Source organism: Poecilia latipinna, unplaced genomic scaffold (assembly GCF_001443285.1).
Source record: "Poecilia latipinna isolate Pla-1442-1.1 unplaced genomic scaffold, P_latipinna-1.0 Scaffold554, whole genome shotgun sequence".
Lineage (NCBI taxonomy): Eukaryota > Metazoa > Chordata > Actinopteri > Cyprinodontiformes > Poeciliidae > Poecilia > Poecilia latipinna.
The window spans coordinates 291,532-313,981 of record NW_015113170.1 but is presented as its reverse complement, the minus strand read 5'-3'; the positions used below and the strand labels follow the sequence as shown (position 1 = coordinate 313,981).

General features: G+C 38.9%; 1 long non-coding RNA gene across 1 annotated transcript; it reads left to right on the top strand.

The window, feature by feature from the left end:
• The first annotated feature begins 2,702 nt into the window (after positions 1-2,702).
• On the top strand, positions 2,703-21,641 carry LOC106953002 (uncharacterized). Its single transcript, XR_001426098.1, has 2 exons — positions 2,703-3,003; positions 21,398-21,641. It is a non-coding gene; the product is annotated as an uncharacterized LOC106953002 (long non-coding RNA).
• The last annotated feature ends 809 nt before the right edge of the window (positions 21,642-22,450 follow it).

Sequence of the window (22,450 nt, the reverse complement as noted above, 5' to 3'; positions counted from 1 at the left end):
AACTCTGTCCAAATTCTCTCCAGGTTTGACTAATCAGAGTCTGGTCTGTCACAACGGCCTCGGCAGCCTGAGCACAATGAGACTTGACTGGCCTAATGACATCGTACATGCTCTAAACTTATTCTTGGAACGCCGTCTTCCACTACAGGGAGCCGCGCTGAAAATTTCACACAACTTTTACAAGGCCCCGGGCTGTTGCCTTTTTCTTCAACTCTGTCTCTTGGGGTGAAAATTATATTGTATTTGCTGCATGATGTCACTTTAGTTTATACGGTTGATGCAATCAAACAATCCCCCCGAGGGGAGAGGGAAAATATGAAAATGGTAAGTAGAGGTTATGATACTTTTTTTTTTTCTGTACTTTGGTCCTGGAAGAACTTTCTGCAGCTGCCATAAGGATTAGGCAACTGCATACACTGGAACGGTATTTTCTTACGATCACTTAATAAAGAGAAATTTCGCCTGTTGCACACTTCCAGCACCGTCGTATCTGCAGTGATCCTAATGACGGAGAACATGAAAACTTCATGCAAAGAATCCAAGGAAGAGTGAAAGTGACAGAGGGAAAGAAAGGAGCGCACGGGAAAATTGACCCCCCAAATAGCTGCCATTGTAGATGATGGATTCCTCCCTAATCGAAACAGTTTGCCCAGTCGCCCAGCTGGGCTTCATGTGCTTTTGATTACTCTCCGCCATTTAGTTCCACAAAATTACATGCTGCCTAATGGCCTTTTAATGGTTATAGGTTTCTGTGCTCTTTAATGAGCCTGCACCAGTTGGCTGCTAATGCCCTATGGAAATTTGGCAAGCATCCAGTGTGGTTAAGTATATTTCCCTCCAGTTTACAGTTTACTTTGTTGTGTGAAATCGCAAACAAGGAGGCTGATGTGGAAATGCAACTTTTTTTTTTCCCCTCTTCCTGTTGGCTTGTTTTGATCTTCTGTGGAGCAGGGCCATAATTGTCCTATTAGGCATATGATTGTTCACACCATCGTGTTCCCTGGGTTTGTTTGTTGGGGTTTTTTTCCCCCGAGGTGATAATGTGGTAAATATTCCGTCAATGCCAACACGAGAACATGCTCAAAAACATGGGTATATGACATTGCAATTGTATTCAACTCCAAAACAAAAAAGTTGTTTTATCATAGGAAGGCCCTCGGGAATTGGGCAAACAGCGGGTTATGAAGGTGAGTTCACCCCCAGAACTGATCATTGACGCTCATTACTGTTCAGTCTGTGCGGCTTTATCTCTGCGACCCGTCTGTTTCAGTGTCCTCGTGCATCTAAGTGTGTGTTTGTGCCTTAATAGGGAGCGCAGCAGCTGTTTTTTGATGAGTGCCTGTTTACTGGACCTAATTAGGCAGAAAACGGCCGCAGATATCCTCTCCTAAAGCAGGGCCGCAAACAGATGGCCCGAGGACCCGAGAGGATGTCTGACACCTCGCTGGACGACCACTCAGCTGCCAGTCGGAAAAGGAAAAACAGACTCGCTCACGATGTTTCTGTCAACAGTTCTCTGAAACAAAGTTAATAACCAGGTTATTGTTTTGGTATATTTGCTCTCATTGCCTCAACGATACCCGACAAAAAGTGGTGCATGATGGGGGGGAAATGTACATGGTTTTCTTGAAATTATGTGAAAAATAGAGTCTGAAAGGCATTTGTGGTGAAGTACAGCAAACATGGCCCACATGACAAATCCAAATTGTGTTGGAGAACCAACATCATCCCTTTGGTGAAACATGGTGGTGGATGCATCATACTATGTGGATAGTTCTCTTCAGTGGGGACAAGAAAGAGACTTAGAGGTTCTCCCTCCAACAGGAAAGTTGTGCTAAATATGCAGCCAGAGCAACAACAGAATGGGCTAAATATGAGCATATCTATGTTCCAGAATGGCCCAGTAAAATTCCAGACATAAATCCAATTGAGAATTTAAGATTAGAAAATGATTGCTCACATAGGCTCTCTACAGTCTCCCTGAACTTGAGTTATTAAAAAAAAAAAAAATCATCAATAGAAATTGTTTACATTCACACGTGGAAATGGCTGCAAACAGATGCGCAATTATATAACCGTACACCTTTGAAAAGCAGAAGTTGAGTCTCCCGCACATCCAACAAGATTGCAGCAAGTGGTTTCTAGATGGTAAATCGACGACAAAACACTTGCCATTGTACATAAAACCAACTGGCCAAATGTGCTGGAGCTCTGCTTGGGTTGCTATGTAACGGGCTGGGTTTCGCTGGGGTTGCCATGTGAGGGGCACTGCCTGCTGATTGGTTTTTAAAACAGATCATTTTCCAGATATTGACACAAATGAACTTAAAAAATGGTTGGATGTTTTTTTTTAAGAACTTGTTCTGTTTTTAGACCCAAATGGAAGCACAAAAACGTGCCAAATGTGAATTTCTCATAAAAGGCCCCATTTAACAAATATACAGTAGTTACTGTTGGTTCACCATATAAATCCCAATAAAACACATTTTACTAAATGCACAAAGAGCATACTTTTCCCATGCAGTTCATATAATGGAAGACGGGCAGAAATTTCCACTAAACAAAGGAGCAAGGATGAACTTCTGATGTTTGTCATTCGGCTTCTGGGGTTTATCCATCTCCATAAGTCCATCTCCAGAATCTGACAGGTCTGGAGTGAAAACACAGTGCCTCCCTGATGGCCTCAAGGAGGAACCCTGCGAAACTGCTTGTGCTTTGTTATTCTTAATATTGCCTTACCTGTCTGAAGTCTGACAGAGGCTTACCTGAGGGAATGTGGAGGAGTTCTGCTGACACTAAACGGATCACAGGAGCAGCTCGCTACACGCCTTCCTGATGGAGACATCACCGCATAGCTATGCAGAGCGAGAGACCGCAGGCACCGTCATGTTTCAAGGACTTTCAGCCAGAACAATGGAGGAATATGGAGCTACTCCTAGACTTTCGTTAACCCCTCTGAGTACTTTGGTGAAAATACAACTAGCTCCAGCAAGTCTTCATCAGGTAACAGAGGATAGGGTCTACTGTATGAAATACATACAGAGTTGTTTTTAAAAGTTACAATTTTCACCATAACCTGTCGTCGATCCCTGTTTCAGAGCAGTAAATCCAGAACATTCAACTAAATACGTGGTTCCACAGTGGCACCACTGGTGGTAACTGTGTTCTTACCTTCAGTGGTACTCAACAGAAATGTAGGTACTGATTATTTCTAGCGTAAAGTTGAACAAATAATTCTGGTGTTGAACTAATGAACGCAACCAGCACTTGTTCCTGGTTTGCTGCTTTGCTTCATCCTGGGAGTTCTCAAACTATTCTCTGTGGAGTAGTTTTAACCAAAATGCTATACAATGCAGAGAGATAAAAGTGAGTTTCGGTTTTAGTTTATAATGTTTTCATTTTACTCCAAAATAAAAACATTGTAAGGAGAATAAGCCATACTAAAAAAAAAGCTACAGAATTATAAAACAGAAAACAACAAATCAACTCGCATTGTGTCAGAAGCCACAGCGAAGGCTAACTACAGCTAGCAAAGCAAGCTAATGCTGTATTTCTCTTTATTTGGCATCTTCAAAACCAAAAACATGTTTGCTAAGTGAGTGTGAATGACTAAACAAGAAATAAACTGTCAGAAATGTAAGTAATACATTTTTTTTAATCTGTCACTACATTTTATAGTCAAGGCAGCCATTTTGGATTTTGAGAATATCAGATTCTTTGACTTTCCAACTCAGAATTCCAACATTTAAGGAATGTCTGAATAAAAACAAACCACAATAATTACATGACATCCTTCAATCAGCTGTGCAAAATACTTTTTTAAATTATTATTATTTATTTTTTCTTTATGCATGTATGTACATATTTACCTACAAAAAGAGTGTCTTTTTGTTTCAGGATTCATTGATTTGTACTTAGAAAACATTAGCATTTTATGGCCTGGTTACAAAAGGTCTGCAGACTGCTGAACTAAATTAATTCATCAAGTTCTTAAGATCCTTTTTGGCAGCACAAACAGCCTATTAATGTTTTCATATTTATGAAGAAGCATTTGATGCATGGAAACAATTCCTTCATTTAGTGCAACAGGCAAAACTTTCACAATCTAAAGATAGAAATGATCAAAATGCCCCTCAACACTATCAATATGATTTGTACATATGCCCTGCTACAACTCTTACTATTTTTACCAACCAGGACGGTCCTGCCAGTACACACACTTGCTAACGGCCCTCAGGGTGCACAGGTGCTGCAACTGTATTTAACCTAAAACACTATTTGAGTTTAATCTGATATAACTCAGTTTCAACTTGTTCCTTTAGAATTTTGGACATCTAAAATGTATCGAGGAATGCACATTAATCTGTGTGTTGTAATAAATGTGTGTGTGTGTGCGTGTGTGTGTGTGTGGGTGGGAGGTAAAGTGGTACTCTAGAGGGCAGCAAGAGACCATGTTCAATAATGACCGCTCATATCAACTTTTGGCACCAAGTTTGTTCAAGGAACATTTGAGTGTTTCGCTACAGAGGCAACCTTTGGTGTGAATGACATTGTTTTTTGTTGTTGTTTCTTTTTTATTTCATCTTACCATTTCATGCAGTTGCAGATAAAAACAGGATACACAGAGGTAAATATGTTTTGATGGTTTTCCAGTCATGTTGAGCGTTTAACTTCAGAATTTGAGTATGTGCACAGCAAGAACCCCACAATTAAAGAATGTCCTTCACAGTAAGGATTTCATGTGGTGTTGGTTGAATAAAATTAAAAATAAAAAACCTGTGATGGAGCATCTTATTAGCTATGTGCTTAAGAACAGATGCGTCAGTGAAGTGTTGCCTGTGTGAGAGACAAGGACTTTTGCTGCATGATTGCTAATTTTTGGAAGGTCTGATGATCTAGAAAAACATATTTCAGTTAGTTTGTAGAAAAGTGAGGAACGTCTCAGGATAGTGGAGCTAGATGTATCAACTTAAAGCAATTCACCCTAAAAATGGCTGCATTTATAGGGTATAACATTATACTAGCACATAATAAACATCTCTGCTTTTACAAGAGACTGTCGGATTGGTTGGTGTTAAATTTGTTGCTATGCTAACACTGAGGTGTTCTGCTCCTCTACAGCCAGTTTTGCCGTATTTACCCCTAGTTTCTGTGCGACTTACCTTGATTTCAGCTGTTTTCTGTTTGTTGATTGTCTCCTGCCTGTATTTTAGTTGGTGCTCTGTTAGGCCCTAGTGATTCCCTGCACGGTTTGATGTACAGCTGAATTCTTGCTTTCGCCTCACCTGCTCCAGCCTGGTTCTCTTCCCTGCTTTCACAAACCACTTCCTGACAAACACCGCATTAGCAGAGGCTGCCGGCTGCATCAGTCCGCCTCATCACCGATGATGGAGTCTGCTCAAGATCCACCGACCAGCTGTATTTGTGCAGTGACATCGCAGAAGCTTACGTCCATCTGCTTTCCCAGTTCCCATAGCCGTTTGTGAATTATTGCAAAATTCATATGGAAGAACCTGGTTGGTGGCCTCTGGAACGTAGCATCAGACAGAATTAGCAGACAGACTTGTAGATGTTTAGTAAATTCTAACATTGTGTTGTATCCCACAGCTGTAAACATTTTCAGCTTGAGTTGTTTCAAATGTCTAAATTTAGATCGATTCTGGTTCTCAAGTTGCTAGTCTTCCAACAATTTTGAGGATTTCTTTCTTATTTTACAATCTCATTTGCCAGGATTTTTGTCCACAATACACTGGGAACTACTACTGATAATAACAGTAATAACAGTATTAAATGCCTCTTAAATGTATTTAAGAGGCATTTAAGTGCCTCTTAAATCTATTCTTACCTTTTATTGATTTAATAATTATTCAATAATATATTACTATGAAATCTCCAGAATATCAGAATTGTTTTATAACTGTCAGGATTTCATTTTTATCCATTTTCACCTCCAATTTCTCCATTCATTTATATAGAATAGCGGCTCAATTGCTACATCAGATTTAACGTATAGGTCAGCGTTCCAGGCTAGTCCGTGACCATTTCCTTCATACAGTTTTACAGCATGTTGATAATAAGAGCTGAACTCTATTATGGGATTGTCCGCTGTCATCACAGTCCCAGATCGGACCGCAGGCCGTTAGAAACCCGACTCTGTCGCTTAGGAGTCCGAGGATGAACAAGAAGGAATTAGTTCAGGAATGATAAGACCGCAGAACATTGTGAACCTTCACAAACAGTCTTCTCGTCTGTATCCCCTGCCGACAGCATGATATGTTTTTTTTTTTTTTTTTTTTTTAACGTCATGTTCCCGTACTGTCATTAATCATTATAACAAAGCAACACCAGGCGATGCCACTTAACTTCCTGTGGAAGTCTTGCAGAAATATTGAAACTCCTTAAACTTTAATGCATTTACAAAAAAGGTCCTCAGAGAGTGACACATCATTTTATACTAAATATACACATTTGTAGAAATTAGAAAGAAAAACTGTCTACATTAAGCACATAAATGTTTTCCATGTCCGTATGACTATTCTGTAGTGTACAGACAACATTTATTAATTTGGGTAACTTTAGACTCAGTTCAATTTGGGACATAAATGTAACATTTGTTAAATTTTCAACTGCTGCGGTTTGGTTTCACAAGAACCAAACCAACCCTCACCTATGGTGGCGCTGCACCAAAAACCTCTGAAGGAAGCTGCATGAAAACCTCTGAAGAAGACACTGAGCACAACGTCCTTCTTCAACGGAAACAAAAATGGTGTCAGATTTTAGTGGTTGTAAGATTTCTCTTTTGTCTTTGGTTAAAGATCCCACTAGTGTTAGACTCATGCATTTGTTTTAGCTATATACATCCGACCCAATCGAGACCTAGGTTTTCAGGCAGACCAGAGTGACATGTTTTGGTCCGCATCAGAGTTGTATTGTGCAATCACAGCTCCAAAAAGAAACCGGACTTTCTAGACAAACGAACCAGAGTTTGATTAAAGCGGACTGAACAGGACTCAAGTGTACTCTGACCTCCCCTTGTGTGAACTCTACAGCTTTTGGACCAAACTTCTCATGGGTTCAAACACAGCACAGCAGCAGAGAAAAATAAAGGTCAATAACACCTGAAGATTGTAGCATGGCAAATGTTCCAGTCATAAGAGGAATGGGCAATGGGTAAATGTCACCAGTGTTGGAAGCTGCACAGAGCTTTTAATTTGTTTGCTGTTACTACCCATCAGACAGACAAGATGACTGTTATGTGCCGAGAAATCTGCTCCCCAAGTCCAAATTATATCAGAAGCTTCTTGACTCACGTACAATAAATGTCTGCCACGTAAAGCAGTCAGTTCTATCAAAATATGATTTTGTGAACAAAGTAAAACCACTTCTGCATACATAACGATGTAAGTATTTAGATATAGATGGAAAATCTATTTTGTTCTGTTTTTTAATGGGTTTAGTGTCGTAAAATAGATGACTTGCTGCAATATAGTAATGAATGGAAGAAATATAATCAGAGTGAGAGAAGGAACAGTTCCTATCAGGTATCTAATGAAACTGAAGTTGTGTAACGTCACGATAATGTCTGATGATTCTGCCACCAACTTATCTGTTGTTAAAAAAATACGTACATTTATGGGTGTGTGCAATACTCATATTAACAATGTTTACTTGTTAGCATCTGAATTGCAGCAAAAACAAAAAGAATTGAGATTCGTTTTTTATTTAATTGTTAATAAGTTTAGACAGTAATGAGCTCAATAGCATAAAGTGCCTGTGGTAGATTTTCTGTAAAACTTGAGACCTCACAGCATCTTCCTGCTGTTTTTGGTGATTCATTAAATACATATAGGTTCCAATAAATGAAGCCTTACTGACTTTGTGTGTAGATGGTTCTTTATAACTATGAAAGGAACTTTTTACACCCAATATTGTATCATGATCTGTTGATGTCTTAAAGGGGCAGTTTTGTGTTTTCCAGGCACATAGTGCCCTTTTATAGCATGCTCAAATAATTATGTTATTAAAAATGCTATTTGTCAAATATAAAAGAAAAGATATTGTCTCTTTAAAAACTCCTGCTCTTTTTGAAAATCCACCTTCAGGAAGTCATGACATCACTCCTCAATTAACCCTTTAACCCTCATTTTACTGAGGAGCAGCTCGTTTAATGAGCTCAGCAGATGCGCCGCTCCACCAGGTGTCTGCTAATTTCTGCTGGCTAGTCTGAAGGAGCCGAGTGCTGTGTGAGGCAGAAGCTTGGAGGCTGGGAAGCTGCAGCTCGGAGGAGAAGCGGAGCTAGGTCCACCCGGGCGTTTTGCACAACTGCTTGGTTACCATGGAGATTTAAAGGATTTCTCAAACATGCATGAAAGAATAAAGGCAACAACTCTAGGTATGTCTTTGAGGAAATAACATCACAACATGAAGTCAGTTTTACATACAGTATTACCCCTTTAATTGTTCTCTATGACCTGACAATTCAAAGTCTTTGATAAGTTCAAACCAAAACTTTTATTAGTTCTTTGATACAAATCAGTGAGCACATGGAAGAGCCTGATTTCACTGCATGTGTTTAAATATCCACTTCTCATCGCAGAATTATCGTGTGTTGCTTTTCAGCAAAACGGTGATAGCAGCAGGTACACAAGGCTGAAAACTGAACTGTGAGTTTTAAAGTGCGACTTTTTTTAGCAGGATGCTTTGCTCAGAGGATTTATGGTCCGAACGTTGTCTGACTGAATCACCCTTTTTAGTCGGAAGGGCCATTAACAGCTAATCGTATCCAGTGCTAAACTGTTCAGAAGGTAATGAAACTTTAAGCCCGCAGCACTTATTTCCTTCTGCAGTTACAGCTGGAAGAAAGTTCTCAACCCAGCCGAGACGAAAGGAGGAAATTAAGACAGTGCGAAATACCCGTCTCCTTTAGCTGGAGGCAGCAGGTTTAAGCAAAATCTTGTATTTAACAGGTGATAAAGTAGGAGGCGAGGTGGTGAAATCGTGTCTGTGTGCCATCGAGGTATCGATACTGTAGTGCATGCTCGTGTCTGTTTGTTCCGTAGTTTGTGCAGCTGTAAAGCTGACAGGCTGACAATGATGTCAGAGTGTTTTAATAAAACGTTGCAGAGCATATAACTGGGCCAGGGCAGGGGGTGTGCAAGAATAGCATTTTTATAACTGAAGTACAGACGTTGTGTCTGGTGTTGTGTCAAGGGCTAAACGGGGCCGCTCTGGACACAGCTGCTAAGTTACAAGTAATATTCCCAAATATTGTCTCTTCATTTCATATAAAACAGGAATATGAGACAAACAGAAATGCGCTTCCCTCTCGATATATCCCAGTCTTCCTTCAGATGGCAGAGATCAAACGGCACTGCGCAGCGCACCTGTCACAACTCCTCCAGAAGTGGGACATCTTGGTCAGCAATGTCTGCTCAGCAACCCGTGTTCGGTCTCCATAGTAACCAACAACTGTTTTGAAAACATCGGGGAACAGTCGGCAAAGGAAAAGATTTAGTAGTTCCCAGTTAGGAATTACAAAAACACCAGAGGCTTTTAGGACTACAAACCATGTACATGGGAAGTTTTGTGCACTAAAAAAAGGAAATACTCTTATTTGTTACAGCTAATTTATATTAGTTTTGCTTAAGGTGTAATCATGTTATAAAATTAGCTACAACAAATTAGACACATTTTTTAGGTTGGTTTAAAGAACCATGTTTTTTTTTTTTCAGTTGTAGGAAAAGCTGTGGCATTATTTAATTTGAATCAATTTGGGTTAAAAAATTCACAAAGCATCCATCATTATGATAAAAGCTTTATGCAGTAATAAAACAAACAGGATAATGTGTAGTTGTGCACTGATAATGGAACAAGCTGTAGTACCAACGTGGCAAAGTGAATATTTTCTGTTCTGCAGTTCCTCATCTAACCTGTGGGTGTTGCTGAAGAGCATAGCACCACTACAGAGCAGGAATTGTAGAAGATGAAGAGTCAAACAGGAAGTACATTCCTCTTGCACAAATACTAATTTGATACGTTTTTACTAAATTTTTATTAGCTTGTTTAACACTGACTTGTGTTTCTGTGGTAAAGTATTTCTGAATCATCTTCTTGGGAAAAAAAAAAAGCTGAAAAATAAAAATACACTTCGCAAAAAAATGACTTTGGTCATTATTTTAGGAAGACGATTATGCAGCTCATCCTCTGACCCATCTGTGAGAATAATGTGCATTAAGATGTTTTTAACCCTGAAACCCATAATGGGCACAAAATGAAACTGCTCTCCATTTTAAAATATTTGTGGCCATACTTTTTAAATTAATCCATCATAACAAATTAGTCAAATGAGTAAAACATTTGAGCTGGTGCTGATGGTGCAGAAACCTCTGCGCCCCATGCCTTATGCCTTATTTCTAATGTTTAATAAAAGCCCATGTGGTCATGATGCAACACGCTGTGCTCACAATTTGAGAGATTAAAACTGTAACTTTAAAAGCGGCTTCATTTCAGCATGGAGCTGCAGACTCAGCACTCGGAGCGGTCAGCGGAGGTGTTAAAGAGGCACGACAGATCAGTGCTGGTGAGAGTTACATGAGCTCTGGTACTTAGTGTGGCTGAGGATTTGGAAGTAAGCAGGAGCAAAATGATCCGGGGCCAGGGTGATGACTCAAAGTGGATTTGAGGAACAACAAACAGTTTAAGTTCTCTTGACCTGTTTGTTGAAGACTTAAGACACTTCAGAAAGAAATGTCTTATATATATATATATATATATATATATATATATATATATATATATATACATACATACATACATACATGTACACGTTTCTACATAATTTCGAAACATGGACATTTTTATGACTTTTTTCTTACATCATTATGTATTCTTGATCATTTCATCAAAAGACAGAAATGTTAATGCAATAACGTCTGCTACCAGTTCCGCTAACTGAATTAAAGTTGTTGTTAAAAAGATTTTAAATAGTATTTTAATTGAATATCATAATTCTTGAATTTAGAAGGTCTGAGACGTTTGATGAAAGAGAAATGAACGTTACTCTATTTTACTGTTAATCTTTTTCTTTTGGTCAAATCACTGGTTTGAAATCAATTTGATTTCACCACAAATTTTGAACAAACGTCCAGAAAACTGAAAAACTGCCGAAACACTGAGATCCTTTAAATTAAGGCTAAAAGCCCACCTGATTAGAGCTCCTTTTGATTAGTAGTAAGTGGAACATTGATCAACATATTTGAAGTTTTCTGATTGTTTTTATATGATATAAAGTGTTTTGAACTGCTTTGTTGCTGAATTATGATTTACTAATAAACTTGGCTTGATTTATATTCAACTAATTTTTTTCAGTATTAAACGTCACATATAATTAATACTTACAGTAGATAATGTTACAACCAGGTCATGTACTTCCAGTGACAACATGTAGTGCTTAATGCATCTTATTGATCCTAATGGCACAACAGGCTCAGCAAACAGAAAATAACATTACAACAACAACTAGAAACAAGAAACCTGTAAACTGTATACATCTACTTCTTTTTCTTGGTTAAATATGTTTGTTTTTTTCTTAATTAATTTACTCGTATTGAATAGAGTATCCAGAATTTCTACTCAAGTCAGAGTCGCAATAATTCATAATAATATTACTCAAGATAAAGTAAAAAGTAAAACCACACATAAGTCTTTTTTCTTCCTAAAATATAATAGAGTATGTAACTACCACCTCTGCACTGAACCCTGCTTCTCAGTTAAACTAGCCTTTCTGTTCTCCTTCCTTAAAAACTTTAATTCTTGTGCTCAGTGCCTCTCTATGCCTTCATCTGTTTTGCCTAAAAACGAAAAATAAGCGAACCAAACGTTGTTTGTCGTGTGCAGTCAAAACCAAAAGGAATATTGGAAAAACCAAAAGACCAAAAACAAACACAGTATCAGAATAATTGGAGCACAGAGTGTCAGTTTGGCACATCAGCTGCTTCAGTCGTTTTATTTTCACTGCATTTTTGGCACAAGCCAACTACAAGACAGGTGGCAGGAAGTTATTCCAGTAATTAGTAGTAATATCATCAGCTCTCTTTCCTGACACACACGCACACACACACACTTCTTCACAGCACCACATGCTGATCGCTGCTCACGGGGTGTCAGTGTATCCCAGCATGCAGTTAGGGAGTCTAAAATAGGCTGTGGCACAGCTGGGGCTGCAGGAATAGGAACAGGAGGAGGAGGAGGATTTTTCCAGCTAGTTCCTGTTTGCAGACGCTCATGCCGAGGCTGGCCGCTGCGGTTGTCACGCTTCGTGTTCTGTCTTGTTGGGCTGAATCATGCAGAACCGTGCTTCCAGTTCCCTGGCAGTGATGAAGGACAGTCGTTGGCCTCCAGATCAAGGCCAGGAGCTGGCCTTTGGAGGGCTGCTTAGGAACGCTGCAGCTGTCAGGCGGTTATGGGCCGAGCGTCCGTTTGATCTGCATTTGCTTTTGTTGCAAGTTGCTGACCAGCCACATTGTTATTTGCGCGGCTATAAATTCTCATCTGGAAAGAGGTCTTCAGGTCAAATGAAATATAAATCCATCCTCACTGTGAAACATGGTGGTGGAAGCATTATGCAGTGGGAATGGACGGGTGCTTTGCCCAGAATATTCCTTATTTATCCCAAAGGAAAGCTACAGAACTCATTTCATCTGAGTATCCTCAAAGTGTCGCCGTGGATGATGGTGTCGTGGTCAGGAAGGACCTTCGGTAGCAGTCAGTCTTCCAACGAGTCAAAAGATGCCTCTGACTGAAGGTTGTTACTGTACTCATGATTGTCGTGACGTGCTAACAGGTTAGCAGAAACAGTTTTCTACAATATCATGTCCTGAATCACACAATCAGTTGTTGACAAGCACTGCTAACCCACCCCCTTTGCTTTTGCCGCTTCCCTTTAAAGCTGTGTTTGGTTTGGAAGGTGGGCAGAGAGCGATGCTGGAGTTGGGGATAAAATCTTTGTCCAATAATGTGACTGTTGGAAGAGATGGTTTGAACTTCCTCCTTCCCTCTGTTTAATCTATTCTGGCCTTTGGGGTTGTAGTTCAAGTATTAGTTGAGCTTACACCTGCTCCCACGGGTGAAAACAAGACCTCGTTGCCACGGTAATGCGTGACAACAATTGGCCAAAAGTGAGAGGCAAAAGGTGCACAGCAACCTAAACTGGAGGGAACGATTGTCCAAACATGCAACGCATCAACCTAAAACATTAAGCACAAAAGTACAGACTAAGCAGAAATAACGTAACAGAGCCGTAACGCCTCTCCTCCTATTGGAGGTTTAATGTTCCCATATTCATATAAAACTCCAAATTATTCGTGGAAAAGTCACCATTCATGGATTTTTTTTGTGGAGCATGTCAAATATATTCAAAAGAAAACGCAGCTTGGGAAGCTGAAGTACCTGAACTCTCTGCTTTACACACAGTTGGCTGACACACCACGCATTTTCCTTGCCGCTGATTGGCTAAGAGTGGAAATAAGGAAGTCCATTGATATTAGCGTCTGGATTGGTGTCCATTGTGCGTTTTAATGCATATTGAAGTATATTTGGTGTTTGAACTGGTTGTGAAGCACCAACTCTGTACTCAGTTGTTCTACGTTGTGTTGGTCCATCACACAAAATCCCAGTAAAAGGATTCAAATGGAACGTTAGTTATTGTGCTTATTTTGTGAGAAAGGCAACAATATAAGAGATTTTCAAGTTTTCTTTTCACTGTAGCTACAAAAATCTATCAGTTTCTTTTATTATTATTGTTTTTAATTATTTTTATTATACATGTAACTTTTGTTTGCTTCCATCTGGGATTTCCCACATTCACACTTTGACTTGCTAAATGAGTTTTAAATCACAGAGCTCATCGCCGCATCACTTAATCACTCCAGCAAAAAGAAAGAGGGGTCAAAAAGGTTTTTTAACACTTTACATTCTCCACCCCAGATGTGGTATATTTTAGCCAGCAGCCTCAACAAAGCAGACACTCTGTTTAAATGTGAGAAACTTCAGTGGAACAATTAAAATAAATCTTGAGGGGAACCTCCATTAACCTCAGTCTGGTTCGGGTTTCGCATCTCGCAGCCCTGAGGACAGAATCTCATCGTTGCGTTTATAACACGCAGCCTAAATGAGTGAGGTGAAACTGACGTTTTAAGTTCACTGTTGTTGTGATGGACTTTATTTCTTGTTTGCATGACATTTCAGTAGAGCTGTCAATTTTCCAGCTGCAGATTAGCTCTATGGAAATGACGGTGAACGTTTTAGAGCTCTTTAAGGAACTTGTTGCAAGTGACTTGTTTTTACTGCGTTTTGCTATGAATTAGTTTGCTTTTGTTCTAAAGGTAAATGCAGACACAATATTTCGCATTAGTGTGAAAAAATCCCCTCAAAACATCAAAAGAAGCAACAAATAATTAAAGTGGTCTAATAAAGCTTTTAAAAACAATAAATAGTCGACTGATTTTCAGAGCAGTAAGTTCAGATTAAGGGAAAACGTTTCAGAAGTTGATTTTTATCAAGAGTAACTTTGACATGAATGTCCCTCTGTTTAAAAAAAGAAAAGGCAAAATGTCAAAAGGCCAAGTGTAGAGTGAAGTTCATCCACCATATTTTGCACGTCTGTATTAGCCGTGTTTACGTTTGGCTGTGATCAGAGCTCTGGCTTCTGTGATTGCCGTGTGTGCCGATGTAAACTCTGCTGTCCGGGTTCAGGTTTCAGCCCCGAAGTGACCGGTATGTGATGAAACACATAAACACTTAAGAAGGAAGACAAACAAAATGGAGGAGAGCATAAAAAGAGAGCTGAACGCATCACAAGCTGGTGAAAAGAAAACAGAAGAAAAAGTTTGTTGGTCGTATCATCAGAGTCCCTCGTTTCACTTTTTCGCCGGTTTAGTTTCGCGCATTTTGTCAAACTCTTGCACTGATGACGTCACATATGCAGTTCAGCCTGGTTGCACATTTGGAGTTTCGTTTTCCTGACCGCATGAAATACGGATGAGAAAATGTACATTAATATCATTGTGAGTTGGTTTTGGCTATTTCTTAAAAAGGAAAACTGAGCTCATGAAAACTTTACAGGAAGGGTTTAACCAATAATGATAAGCTTTATTTATGTTATAACTTTCAAAACCAATATTCTTCGCAAACTGGAGAAACAAATGTGTGCCAGGAGAAAAAAACTAAAAGAACAACATGAAACAAATACCAGTAGCTAAAAGGAAAGGGACTGAAAAAATGCAGTTTAATAAATAAGTAGGACAGATAAAATGAGATTGTGGTTTTCCACAAAAGAACTGAAGACATGAGGTTTTTGGCCTGGGGCATACGGTGTTAGAAAATGTTGAGATATCATCACAATGCTAAAATAATGGCCCAAGTCATTTTTTTGCCAATAGTGATTTCGGCAAAAAAAAAAAAAAAAAAAGTTTTATTTTATTTTAGAGGTGACATAATTAAAAGCTTTTTCTGCTGTTTCTCTTCACTTGAGGAAAATCCAAAAATATTAACTGTAAGCATGGTTCAAAATGTAAACATTTCAACCTGCTACCAAGTGTCAAAAATACAGTATTGAACCATAAACTATTTTTTTTAAAGTATTTTTTCTTCGTAATAAAACAAGTGTTTTACACTCTGACATGGTTTTGCTTTATCTCTAGCTGAGTGATTAATGCGGCTGCCTCCATGTGTTTGATAGTGGAAATTTGCTGAAGGCAAAACTGAAAAAAGAAAAACATTAAATGTTTGTGATTCTATTTACATAAGATCTTTTGGTGAAACTGGGTATTGCTAAATATTGTCTTACTGAGTCAGCTCTCATTATAAATGACTGATGTCTTGTAAATGATAAGTATCTTCATGCCGTCGTGCTAACGTATAGCTGCAGTGACCCTGAGGGAGAACCGCCGACTTCTGACTAAACATGATTCCTCATTTCTTGTGGTCTTTATTTCTCACCTGTGTTTACATATTAAAACTTATTTAAACTACAGGAACATCATTCATGCTTCATCTGATGCCACTTAAAGTTGTTCTTGGAAAATAAAAAGACTTGACATTTGAATTTGTGACACGAACTTGATTTATAATCAATTGTTTTGTTTATTCCATCGTTTGACATTTTACAGGATCAACGTGAAATTTGCATAAACGATTACAGCTGTGAACATTGGCCATAAATATTCCCAGCAACGTTTCCAGATCAATCTGCTCAAATGTTTTTTTAAAAATATTTTTTCCTTTTTAACTTATTAAGACCCAACTTTAACAGTACCCAATAATATTGGAATTATAAAAGCAATGTAATTATAATCTTAAAGTTGCAGAAATACAGAAATGCTAACTTTTACATTTGCATTGCACTGAGAAAAGAGAAGTAAATACCTGACCCTAACTTTACATTACAATGTGCTTTGATATGAATGTGCATCACTTGAGCTAACTTTACATTGACAATGTAGCACTTCTTAAAATAATCTCTGAATTATTTTACTTTAGTGACAATTTTGCAATTTTGAAAAATGCTGTTGAACTGAAGCTAAATTCTCATCGTTCAACAAAATCACTTAATTTGTTCTTGAATTTTCAGTAAATGCTAAATATAGTGATAGTGACCAGCCAATGCTAACACTAGCCTATCCATGCTAGTGACCAGCAGAGGTGATAGGCAGTCCAGAGGGTGACCATGCTAGTCGTTAGCTTGTCCACAGCTAACGCAAGTGAGTGGTCGTCCTTTGCCAGTACCGCCCGTTCAGCTACTAGTTCTTGTTACTCACTTTGAAATGAGTAGCTTGCTGAGCCACAGCTAGTATATAAAATTGTTAATTTTGGTGCTGCTAAGTGCCATAAAGGATCATCTTTCAACAAAACAGTGACTCAAAACATGCCTCCAATGCAACAGTAGAATATTTTATATCCAAAATATTTGTGTTAGAATGTTCTTGGCTAAAAGTCAGACCTAAATCAAACTGGGAATCTTCTGCAAGATTTGAAAAATCCACAGACACTCTCCAGAAATTTCACAATGAAGAATGGGCAACATTGTGAGGTTAGGGGTAAGGACGGCCACAGGAGCAAACCAGCTATAGATGGAGTGAAATGTGGTCCTGCAGGTATTGACTCAACGGAATATAAATTCACGCCACAGGTCTTTGATTTATATTTGTAAAATCCATTGAAAGCCATGTCTTATTTTTGTTTTACCTCACATTTAGGCAGTTATTGTGTCATAAATACTAATTTCTCATCATCAAAACACTGCACTGCTAAGGATATTCAGTACACCAGCTGCCAACTAGAGGCCTGCAAGTTAGGAGCAGTAAATTTAACCTAAAAAAATTTCAAGAACTTCCAGTTCAGTGTTTTCTCTTTTTGTTGGTATGTGATTTCTTTCCGTCTGTTCGGACGATTGAAGCAAACGAAGCTCGTCGTGCTTTATCTTCGTATGTTAGTGATCCACATTTATTCCACGCAACAGATGTGTTCTCATTCAACTAAAGAAGAAAAAAAAAGGTCTGCATATGAATGCAAACGCATTTTTGCATATCATTCCATCTATTAAATTTACAGCCGAGGCTCTGCTATGCTGGTAATGTTTTTGGAAGGAAATAAGTGGTCAGAGAGCAGCGTGAAATTTAGTGACTCCAGTTTGGGTGCTTTCGCACTTATCCCTCATCCATCACAAGACAGTCTGCATAGAAACTGTCTTCTGCTGGCATTTAGCAACACAATTTACCCCTGCCTCTTTGCATGCAGAGTCTATTTGTCACTTTAATCTCTGTTCCGTGCATTTATCTCCCTTCAGTCAGTTTAATGCACACAGCGATGGACTGTGGCAGTCTGTCACCTCGTGGCTGCATTAGGGCTTTAACGAGACTTTGAGGTACATTTTTCACCAAGATACACGAGCGTGCCTTTGCAATTTGCATGAAGGGAGAAAAAAAAATAAAACACAGACATATTGACCATTTCACACGTCTTTGCTCTCACGGGCATGCAAATGTATTTAGAAGGAAAGTCACAAATAATTAATCCTGTCTGAAGCCATCATGGTGGAAAAGGTCACTATGTCATGACCATTAGTTTAATCTCTGAGCAAAATGTGTTTATGTGCAGAGCAATCTGTTTGTTTCTCTGGTTGTTATGACTGCTCACAGTACGAGACATCAGTCATTTAGCCATTAAGTAAAACCTGCTGATTAATCAGAAGTTAAAAAACAGACAACTGCCAGTGTATTTAATCATTATTAGACAGAACAATGAGCTACTTTGTAGCTCTCTACATTTCGAAAACTTGTAGTTAGCTTGTAGCTGGGTCAATTTTACCAGCTTGTAGCTAGCTAAATTTCTCTACCTTGTAGTAGTGAAATTAGTTAGTGAATTTACTAACACATAAAATAAATCAATGCAACCTTTTTTTTTTTGCATTTCATCATGTTGCAATCACAAACTTCAATACATTTTACTAGAGATGCACTGATTCGATATCAATATCTGTATCGGTTCCGACATTAAAAAAAATGTTCTAAATCGTATATTGTGACAATGTGCCAGATCAATAAAGGCAGATCTATTCAGTCTAATTCTACGCTTTGTGCTGTGAGCGATGACACGCTTTATTATTTATTTTACATCATATTTAGAATTCATAATTGCACTTTCTGAACCATTTGAGTATTTTGCATGTTTGACCAAGGCAGTCAAGCTATCGTTTTTGTCAGTTTCAGTCTGGCTGTTACACTCCTACTTGCACTGAGAGAACAAATTAAAGTTATTTTTACATGTCTGACTGAGCTTGTGAAGCTATCGGTGTATTCCTGTGCTGTGCTGGTGCAGAGTTATCAGTTAAATTGGTAATTCAGTACATTTTAAGAAATGTTTTAAATTAAATCAGCATTGTTTTTCTGTGTTGGATGTTTATTGGCAGATACTAAACCTCAGACATTGGCATTGGATGTGAAAAAAGTGGCAGAACAGGGATACGGATTTTGTACCTCCAGAGCTGCATGTGGCTTTTCATAACTTTATAAAAAAAATTAAAAAAAAGCAGTTACATTTATCAAGTTTTCTTTTGAAATATAAGTATTCCACTACACAATACCACTGATTATACAAGAAATTGTTATACTGTAAGACACTCCTCTTGGCTCTGATTGGTTGGTTTGGAGAGCTGCATTTCTAGATGGGGATAGTAACACTGGGAGAAGATGGAGGAGCTTGATTGTTTTCACAGATTATCTGTCTCATAGCAAACTGTCACTATACAGGGATAGTTTTAATAAATATGCTTTTTTTTTTTTCTTTTTTGTAAAAGTTATATACTACAGCTTTAAGGGCTACTTTGTTTTGGTCCCTCACTAGCCAAGAAAATTCATTGACTTTTGAGGACGTAAAGTGACTTTCTTAAAAAAGAAGTTCAGGAGATATATATGTACATTTTTACACAGCAATTTATACATTTTTCAAAATATTATTTGATGAAAAAAAATCTGACTTTATCTAAACCAGCTAGAGACACGCAAGCCCCTTAATGAATTACAAGGTATGACTTTTCCATCATTACACAGCGCCGTCGTGTAACCAGATCAATAAATTTCCCCGCAGCCATCCCTTGTGCTGATAGCAGCTTTCTGCATGGTTCCAGAGGGTTCTGAGCGGTCTGGATCCAGGTCAGGCCGCTCCGCTGATAAACGTCTCCCCCGCTTTGATTTCCTGTCTAAGGCAAGAAATCATTCATGAGTTTCATCAGCCTCTCGGCCGTATAAATCACAGCAGTGCCAGACAGCAGGGCTAGCATTAGACGAGCCCTGTCCAGAAAGCGCCAGGACTAGCACCAGCTCAGGAAAAAAAAAGTCATGTGACTAAAGGTTAAAGGACAACGCTGTTGGAGTAATGAATGCCTCGTCCTTCTTTGGTGAAACTTAAAAAAGAAGTTCAAAGCAAAAGGAAGGAAACGCGACGTGAGTGATGAGCGTTTTTCACATTAGCAAAACATGCTTGAACCAGAGGAATGCATGAAGAACTGAATCCTAAACCAGAAATCTTTGATTCAACGTTAACTCTATCAGTCAATCAGTGAATTGAAAGCATCAGTGAGATTTATTGGCATTAGCCTTCACCTAGGACCTTTCTGGGCAGGTGCAGCTGCAACGATATGAAGGGACGGGGGAGGAGACGGAAAGAGGTAGAGGCAAGGAGAGTGGGGACTTCTTCTGAGCTGCTGCCATGTCATGTACATCTCCCATAAATCTGCCACGGACAAAGACAGGGAGAGAGAGAGAGAGAAAGAGAGAAAGAGAGAGCTAGTTAGCATTTGCATTTCGTCAGCATGGCTTTTACTCCTCTTCACGCCCAACCCTGTCCCCTCAGTGATATTTTCAGCCCCCAACATACTCTGAAAGCCTGCGAAGTAATTATTTTTATAAAGTTACACCTCTGCTGCCCACAGTTGGCCCACATTTGAAAAGCCAGAGCCAGTGATTAGCATTTTCAAGGCAGCGAGCCAGGAGAGGAATCAATCCGCTAACACAGGTTGGAGGGATCAGTGGATGGAAGGAATGATCCAACAAACCTTTGTTGCTTCAAATCAGGCTTAGAACTGTAATGTTTTAGGGTTTATGAGATGAGTTTCTGTTCCAAAAATGCAGTTAAAGTACCAGCTTTTGACCAGGATGTCTTCTTGTTCTGTATGTTTACTATGTCTCCAAAAACTGGTGGCAAAGGAGCTTCTGGTTTTCGTCAACGAAGGCATATTTCTGGTCACTTTACCATAAAGTCCGTATTTGTTGAATTCACAACTAATAGTCATTTTGTTGACCAGTTTTGTCTCCAGAGTTCGTTATTACTTATATTAATCTTCTCCTCGCCCAAGGTCGTCACTTTAGCTTACTGTGGCTTCATACTTTTACAATAAGCAATGCTAAGCATGGAGCTAATTTTTGAGATATCTGAGCTGGATTATGTTTTTTTTTTCTAATTTTCTTTTTTGGAGGCCAGGATGAAGTCTGGTCTGTCCGTGTATATCCCTGTGTCCATTTGCATTCTGTTACTGCAAAACATTATCAGACCATTAATCAAGTAAATATAACCAAAATTAAATCTAGAGCAACCATATTCTAGATTCAATTTTCTCCCTGATCTCTCCTGTTGTGTCCTTGAGCTTCTTTGGTGTTTCCTTCTGACTGAATATAATTGTACTATTTTGGGTTGCTTATTATTGTCACTATTGGTGCTCCATACTCAGTTCACTTCTTCGTTGTGAGTTTAGATGTTATTTTATAGTTCATCTTCTGTCTTTGGCCAGTCCATCCTGTCGTATTCCCACTCTGGTAATCTCTGTTAATCTCTCTCTTTCCCTCAGGTTCCCTGGTTCTTCACAGCTGTATTTTGATTTAGCCACACCTGGTTCCCAAGCCACTCATCAATCCTCTTCCCTTCAGTTCCTTCCCTCTTTGCCAGATACTTTTGTTCCTCTTTTTGTCTGTATCCTCCATGCAGGTTTCGCTGTCTTTGCTCGGTCCTCTCAGGTCACAGTTCCACCTCATCAACATGAGGCTGCTATGTTCTATCCTAGGTTTGAACTAAATAATTCAAAGAAAAAAAAATAAAAACACTTTTGTGTTACCAAAAGTTCAGAAGTTTGATGAGATGTCAAACTTAAGTAAAAAGTATCGGTATTGGCAAAATGGGCCGGATCGATACCCGAATATGCAGTATTGCACGCTTCTACTGAACACTGACTCAGCACTGAATCTAGGCATGTAAGACATGTTTTTAGATTAAATTTAAGACATTTTCAAATGAACCTCCACTTCTGTTGAAGTTTGTCACGTATTCTTTCAATTTGTAATAAAAGCTCTTTTACAATATGTGTGGAAATTAAAATCAAAGATTACAGCTGGAGATAATTATGACAAAACTATTCTAATGTCAAATCTTTTATATATATATTCCATTGTTGCCAACACTGAGCTAATCTTCATGATTCTGCTGTGACAGACAGAGAGAGAGAGAGAGAGAGCACAGATGAAACAAGGACAATGGGACTTTCTGATGCAAAAGGTTGTACATGTAATTCCTATGAAAACATCTGCATGAATGCAGGCGTGTATAACTGTACATATAACTCACACGCAAACTCGCAAATATCTGTCGGAGCTGCTTGCCGGGGCATGTTCACCCGAGCCGTAAAAGTGAAGACAGAGAAGGGCAGAGTGGAGCCCATCGCGATTTTCAGAAGTTATAAATAGAGGAAAAGCTAATAAACATTTATGGAGCAGCTGTAAATCGCAGCGAGTTCTGCTATCCTCACAATGTCATTGGAATGCCCTTTAGAGATGAGGCCATTACTCACCCAGGCTCCCACTGCGTTTTGAGCCGGTGGCTCCCATTGGCTGCAGCTCCGGGGGTCGTC